Source organism: Echinops telfairi, unplaced genomic scaffold (assembly GCF_000313985.2).
Source record: "Echinops telfairi isolate 266 unplaced genomic scaffold, ASM31398v2 ScPeMD7_42;HRSCAF=159, whole genome shotgun sequence".
Lineage (NCBI taxonomy): Eukaryota > Metazoa > Chordata > Mammalia > Afrosoricida > Tenrecidae > Echinops > Echinops telfairi.
In genome coordinates this window covers 91281-99691 of record NW_022103940.1, presented here as the reverse complement: position 1 = coordinate 99691, position 8411 = coordinate 91281, and the positions used below count along the sequence as shown (strand labels likewise).

The window sequence follows — 8411 nt, the reverse complement described above, 5'->3', positions numbered from 1 at the left end:
CACACACACACACACCCTCCAAGCCGATGAGAAACAGAACCTGTGGGGGAAGGTAGACAGCAGTCAGTGTAAGATATAAAAATAATAAAAATTTATAATTTATCAAGGGGTCAGGGGGGGTGAGGGAAAAAAGAGGAGCTGATAACAAGGGTTCAATAGGAATTAAATGTCTAGAAAATAATAATGGCAAAATACATACAAATAAGCTTGATACAATTCATGTATGGATTGTTATAAGAGTTATAAGAACCCCCCAATAAAATCTTTAAGAATTAAAGCTAGGGTGACAATATTAATTACTGGTAAAATATATTGAAGGCCAAAACTGCCATGAATGAACATTATATAATAATTAGAGTGTAAATTGGATAAGATGATATAGCCAAAATAGTATCTAGGTACCCTATGAAATAGTCTCAAAATATATAAATCATATTATTACAGAAGTTTTTAAAAGTAACACACAGCTCTACAATAATTATCAGAAACATTAACACATTATCATGAAGAGCAGACTAGAGAGAACTACACAGAAATGAATTAAACAAAAAAATTTGATCAATTTGACTTAATATAGAGACGAAGCAACAGAACAATGCACATTCTTTCCCATCACACATTAAACATTTTACAAAATAGACCATTTGTGTCTTAAGAACGGTTCTCTAGAGAACAAAACCAGTGACCCTTATATGTGTGTGTATAAATAATTTTATATCAAGAAAATGGCTTTTAAGTTAGTAGAAGTGGCCAAGTCCATAGTTCTATATGTCAGATGTTCACCTTGAGGCTTCTTACTCAAATTTTGGAGCTCATGATTGGCAGGAAGACCATAGAGTGGTGACTGTAGAAGAGGATGAATCCAAGGTCACTGGGTCATGCTGTGGCCATAGAGAGATGATGAATCCAAGGTCACTAGGCTAGATAGCATGTTTCTAACAATTCTCAGGCAATATAGCAAACCATTTCCTTAAGTTAAAACATCAGAGATTGAGTAGCCAGATGTAGGATCCAGATCCAGTAAAAAGTAAGAAAACTTTTCCATAGAGTCCACTTACAAAGGAAATGGGCCACATTTCTGAGAACAATTCATTGCATCAAGACTGGAATCTGAGTAAGGGTCATGCTACCTAGTCTTATACCATTATGGAGGCTTAAAAATGATTGGTTCTGATTACAGTGTGTTAGGTCAGGCCCTGGGAGATGTAGCTGTTAACTTCTAAATCACTTAGTATCCTTAGTATCCTGGCCAGACAAGTTAACGTAAACCCTAACTACTACAATATGTTAGGCCACAAAGCAAGCAGCAATAAAATTGAAAGCATTGAGATACTACAAAACACCTGTCTCAGATTACCATGTTATAAAATTAGAGAATAATAGTGAGACCAAGGGGGAAAAAGAAGAAATCGGTACTGAAAATATCCTGACATTTTCAAAATGAAATGGAAAAAAAAATTCTGAATTAGACAAGAATGGAAACATAATATACTTAATCTTTTGGGACCAAACAATTTATTATTTTTAACAGCATTATTAATACATAGATCACACATCATACATTTCAATCAATCATAATCGAAAGAATTGTGGAGCTTTGATTTTTGTCTTAATATGACCATCAAAGTAAACCAAACTTGTGTATAAATCTTGAAGAAGCAGATGGGTTCTGGGCTCCCACTTAACTCTAGCTGCAATAGAAGAAAAGTTAGTTTTCATAACATTGCCCTACACCATACTCAGCTTCATGAAATGGTCACTGAAGGTAAGAGTGCTACAGTAAAGTGTGGTGAAGACAGCAGATGGTGCCCGGCTATTGATGTTAATAGTGCTTGGGGTCTTAAAGGCTTGTATTCAAACAAGCAACCATCGAAGTAAGGAATCAGCTAAATCCACATAGAAGATCACGACAGCTTGTGTGATCTAAAGACAATAATGAAATCCAAATATGATGAAGGGAAGAGTATTAGAGCTCTAATTGGGAACACCCAATGTGACAGTTACATAGTTTCATGTCAATTTGTTATATGTGCATGGGTGGAGTCTAGACTGTCAATCAGTTCACAGCCTAATGATGCCTCCCTATAGGTGTGGCCTTCTCATGAGGATTTTGGGAACTTCCTCTCTTTCTACCTGGAAGTGGGTCACACTCTCTTTCTGCTTCACTTTCCTGTTGAGGAGCCACACTCAGAGAGCTGGAGGAACAACGTGGAGACTGCATCAGCACTGAGATGCTTCCACTGCCACTGGATCCACAGTACTTTTCACCCACTAGCCTGTGATCTTCCTGCATTGGCATCACTACAGGTCCTGCGTGAGTCTGAAGAGGAGTTTATGCAATAATACCTGACATATGGGCTAAAATCAGACTTATGGACCTCATCTGGACTGAGCTGAAATGTTTTCTTAATATACAATTGCTCTTTGATATAAAGCTCTGTCTTGTACTTAAATGAGTGTCTCTGGATTTGATACTCTAGTCAACCTGGACTAACACACCAAATTTGTAGAAGGCCACAGAGGACAGTGGAAAGCCAAAACTCCTCTGAGGAGTATGTGTACAGATTAAGATTTTGGCAGATCCCCTATAGTCACAGGCAAGGTTCTCCAGTGGCTTTAGTAGCAGACAGAGTGCTCTGTAAATTTGATTATGCTGCATGGAACTTGCTACTTAGCCAAATGATCTCCCCTTTGACCCTACCTGAGTTTGTTCTGGGCTCAAGTATTTCTTGTTTGTTCCATGACAAAAATTTCTTCCCTGGTTTTTTAAATATTGATGGTGGTCATTTCTTTCTTAATCATTATTTGTATTTTTATATTTATATTATTATTATTTTATCTTTACCCTATTATTTTGGGTTTTTTTATTATATGGTTGTATTTCCCAGTTTGTGAAGCACAGATGTAGTAGGTGCAAAAAGATCATAACTAAGCATAGAGACAGTAACTGATATATTGTTTTATAGGGAATGTGTGGGTGGAGGTGGGAGATAGGGAGGTTTAGGGGATTTGTGGAGCAAACAATGAATGTGGGTCGAGGGAGGAAGCACTTGAACTGATGGTGATTATACAACTCTTTTAAAAATAATAAAATCATGAAAGTGAATTGGATGTGAATACTATATCAAGAAAACCACGAAAAACAAAGAACCAAACTTATCCAGTGTTTACTCTAGGTAAAGGGAAAGCGTTGTTGCCTAGGGTGTACTGAGTGTATGTCAATGATGGTAGTCTAATTTGGAAAAGGATAGCAATGGTTGTTGTAAAACGGGAAGAGTTTACTCAGTGACATTGAATTATGAAAGTAGGAGTTGTGGATTTAGAAAATATCCTATTGTGTATATTTTTGCGACAATTAAAAAAAACAATTATATGAATAACAATAATCACAAGTAAGAAGAAAATGTTCTAGATTTGAATATTATGACAATTGTAATTCTCTTCTTAATTTGATTAATTTTTTAATTATATGATATTTGGATGAAGTGGTAATAGAATGACTTTTTAAAAAAGAGTTGCATAATCATCACCACAACAAATTTTAAGACCTTTGTTCTTCCTTGTACGCATTTTACTCATTTACCCATTTTCTGTCAATCGCACACGCCACACACGCCCCTAGGAATTTATTAATCCAGGTGCTGTCCTGGATTTTATATATAGAACAATATACAAAATAAAAATTAAAAAAACAATGACAGGATAATTTTTTAAAGCAGATATTCAAAAGAAAGTAACAAAAAGTAGAACAAATAAACATTGCATGAAAAGAGATCAAATAAGAAAATATCACATTTGGAGATACCCACCACTGCAGAAAATACCCCTTGCAGTGTAGTCTGTCTGATAACAAGGCCATTTCCATCCCTGGTCCTTAGTCAGAGGGCTTTCACTTGGGGACACTGCAAATATGCTTTGGGTTTCACTGTCATCCACTGACGTCTGAAAACTGGTGTCTGAAATTTAAGCTCTAATACTAGGGACAGGGAAATTTACAGCTCTCAAATAATGATAAAAGAACAGTAAAATAAGTTTATAGTGAATAGAATAAAAGAAGTAACAAAGATCAGAGCAGAAATAAATGAAATAGAAAACAAAAACAATAGAGAGAAGTAAGAAGACCAGAAGTTGGTTCTTTGAAAAGAGTAATAAAATCAACAAACCCCTGGCAAATCTAAAAAAGAAAAAGAAGATTCAAACAGCACTAATATGAAATGAATTAGGTGATGTCACAATAGAACCGGCAATTAAAAAGCATAATAACAATATTATAAGGACTTGTACTCCAACAAATTTAAAACTAGAAAAATTGGACACATTTCTATAAAATCACTCGAATCCAAACTAATAGATTGGGGTAGTAAATTTCAAAAGACCCGTGACAAAGGAAGAAATCAAAGAGGCCATTAAAATCGAAACACATTTTTTAATGTACTCTTGTAAACAAATGGGCAGAGTCATTTTCTTTTTCTTTTTTATAGTTAATATATATCATATCATTCCATAATTTAATCACATCACAGAGAATTGCACGATTGCTATACCATCAGTTTCCAAACATTTTTTTTTTCTACAGCCCCCTTCAGTCCCCTCCACCACCCCCTTGCCCTGAAAACCTTATTCTATTTGCTGTCTCTCTATAGGTTCATCAATCCTGGGATTCATATATCGAAAAATGGTAAAACACATAACACAACTTCAAGAGGGTGTCCTGTAATGGCATGACACCTCTGAGAGACACCCTTATATGAGCAAACAAAATGCAAAAAAACAATAAACATAAAAAACACATACAATTTTGGAAACCAGATCAGGTCCAGCATGCATATTAGTGAGGCTCTACTGACAAGATTTTAACTGTTTAAGTCAGGTTTATGCCTTTTGTTGTTTTATACTCATCTCTCCAAATCTCTGTTTAGTAACCACTTACCTCCCCTCCCGCAATTGTAGTTAGAGGGAGTTCTGCAAAGACTTATTTCCTATGTAGATTCACAAATGAATTTGATCTCCCACAGTCAACCTTAGCCTTCTGTACCCTGGCTTTTCACAATTTAGGCACTGGTACTAGTCCCTCCTTTGACTACTGATTATATGATTTGCCACCCTGGAAACGGAAGTGGTAGAAGTACCAGCGAAGAACTTCTGCCTCCTCGGACGAAATAGTCCTGGGCAGATCCTACTGTGGAAAAGAAAAAGACACTCACGAATCATGTGGAAGTTTAGGTGAAGATGCCTGAAGAATTAAAACCATGGCTTGTTGAGGACTGGGACTTAGTTACCAAGCAGAAGCAGCTGTTTCAGCTCCTGGCTAATAAGAAAGTATGTGCCATTCTAGGATATGCAAATTGCTAGAGATCTCAAGGAAATGTGGACCACAAGGAGTATGCAGTTAATGAAGTTGTGGCAGCAATAAACCAGTGTGAAGTTGGGCACTCAGCTGTCCTAAGAATTTGAGGTTTCCAATGCTGAAATCCTCATGGCTCACACTGATATGCTGATGTCCCAGCTTTATCTTACACACCACTTACTGAGATCATTTGTAAGAGTCAGTGAAATGCTGACTTTCAGGCCCTTGATGGAAAAAGCCTGGTATTGTTGGGCTAGCTGCATGATTTCCTAAAATGCCTGTTGCAGCCCTATTTACTGCCAGCAATTACAAAGTGCCTTCAGGTGAGTACCCTCACAAGGCCCTTTGAAAGCCTACTGACTACTCACTGTAATGTCCAGATATCCGAAACCTTTTTCTTTTTGTTCTTAGTCTTTTCCCTGTATAATTGATATTCTCTGAAATTGTTAATATATCACAGAGTTGACGTTCATTTTAGTTTCCTGTTTGTTTCAAATAGAAAAGAAAACCCAATAAACTCCTTTTCTCATTTTAAAGTTGCTACCTGTGTGTGCAGTAGTTAGACAAAAGAAACTTTCAGTAGAACATTTTATTGCCTAGTTGACCAACATTGCTTGAATGCAGAGGGTTATTTCTATCCTTTTGACACTGCAGTTTTCTAATATGTGCTAATGCTGTTTGACAAAATGTCCTGATTTCTAGTGCCAAAGATTCAACTAAATATATATACCTGAAAGCCCATGTTGTTCTGTCTTCCTGTAAGATTGGTATTTTGAAGTCTCTAGTTATTATAGTCAACATGTTTATGTCTTTTTTCAATTCTGTGAGGATTTGATTTATTAATTTCAAGAATCTTTCATTGGGTAAACATGTTTATTATATTTGTCTTCTTGGCAATTTTTCTATTGTACATTATGTATTGTCAGTTCTTGTCACTTATCACATTTTTTTCCTTGAAGTATATTTTCTCAGAGATTAATATTGCTACTGTTGCTTTAATTTTGGTTGCTGTTTTCTTCTGCTACTGTGCAGTCTCTGATTTTTAAACTGTTCATGTCTTCCTTTGTGAGGTGGATTTCTGGTAGGCAGCATATTGATTATTTTATTTTCCTATCCATTTGGTTCCTCTTTATTTAATTTATTAACATTTAATGAAATTATTGATGTATATCTATTTCTTATTGTCATTTTGGTTTATATTTATGCATGTTGTTATGTATATGTTTTGCATTTAGTCTCTTTGTTCTTCCTTTATTTGTTCATTTGGATGTTGCTCTCTGTGTGTTGTTTTTTGTGAAGAATTGTCTTGCATGTTGTTTCCAGACTTGTGTATTCTTGTTGTTGATTATTTAGTGATAGTATTTCATTGAGTGTTTTTTTGTAGTGGTGGACTTTTTGGTGAATTATTTTAATTTCTCCCGTTCTACTTTTATTTCATCATTACATACGAGTGATATTTTTGCTGGGCACAAGATTCCAGGTTGACAGTTTATTTCCTTCAAGACTCTGTATACACCATCCCTTGTCTTCTTGTCCTTTTGATTTCTGCTGAGAAATGTGAGGTTATTTTAATTGCTGAACCCTTTGTATGTAGTTGTCCTTTCTTTTTTTTTAATCTACCTGCTCATAGAATTAATTCCTTGTTGTTGATGTTAGGCATCTTGACTACGATATGCCGAGGACTTTTCCTTCTGTGATCTCTCCTGATTTGGGTTCTCCCAGATTCTTAAATAATTATCTTTACACCCTTAAGGCATTGAAAAAAATGTTCTCTAGCAAGTGTTCTTGGATATTTTTTTTGTTTCTTCCTCCTTTGGAATTTCTGTAATAAATAGGCAGTTCCTCTTGATTGTGTTCCACACTGTTCTCAAGTTTGTCTCAGCCTCTTTTACATTTACTGTTATTTGTTCTTCTTTTATATTTGTCTGTAGATTTATCTTCAAGCTCACTAATTCAAGTTTCTCTCTCCTCAATTTTATTTCTTTGTTCTTTTATAGTTTTTGTAATTCTGCTATTGTGTTGTTTGGCCTTTATATTTCTGTTTCTAGTTTTTCTTCTACAGCATATAGTGAAGTTTCTAGCTTTTCTGTTTCATCACATTTCCTCCCAGACTCTTCTTTCATCTGGTGTATGAGTATAATCACCATTCTTTTAAATTATTTTTCTGGTAAGTGCATAGCCTGTTCAATTTAAAACATTTCTTTTAGGTATGGTTGATATGTCAGTCCTCTTGTGTTTGTGTGTGTTTTCTTAATTTTTGAGTGTGAACTGATATCTTGTTTCCTTGACATCTTGGTGTAGATATTATGGGTGTTAGCTAGGTGAGTTTATGTGGGTATAGTTAACTCTGTTAGGTGGTACAACAGAGGGGTGGTAGAGAGTTTATATTAAGTATCTGGGGGAGAGTGTTAGATTAAGTGTTAGAAGAGAGATCAAAAAGTGGAAGAAGATGTGTTAGGGGAGGTATACAGAAAGGAAAAATTACAAAAAAAAGGAAGGATCAGGTAATATTCGTTGGTAGCTTTAAAGAAAGGATATTAGATCTCCAAAATGCCTGCTTTGCAATGACAGAGGAATGGGCAATAATATTTGATAGGAAAAAATTGTAAGAATACCGTCAGCTTTTGATTTTATAAGGAGAGATGGACTGAAAAGGATGGATGAGAAGAAAAGAATGAACATAAGATAGGTTAAAAGTTTATGAAATAAAAGTTTAGATCTCACAATTAAAGGAGGAAATGGCAAGAGGCAGAAGTATTAAAATAAAAACAGAAAAAAATAATACTAGAGTAAAATGTGGAAGAACTATTAATGTATATTGTTGGGGTTCTAAGCATTGCTCATGAGCTTTGTCTCTGATGTGGGTGCTAACTTTTGGATTCAAGATGTGTTGGGGTATGAGAAAACAAAGAAATTTGTTAATTGAAAGCAAAAAACTAAAGTAAAATTGTTTTTCCCCTGTCCTTATGCATAGCAACAGATAGGGAAGTCCTGATTGAGGGTCAATTATAAGAATAGTGTACAGCTTTGTTTTAAATTATTGGACAATATCAAAGGATTTATA

General features: G+C 35.1%; 1 pseudogene; it reads left to right on the top strand.

The window, feature by feature from the left end:
• Positions 1-5696, top strand: part of LOC101644382 — a 7474-nt pseudogene extending 1778 nt beyond the window's left edge.
• Positions 5697-8411: the final 2715 nt, after the last annotated feature.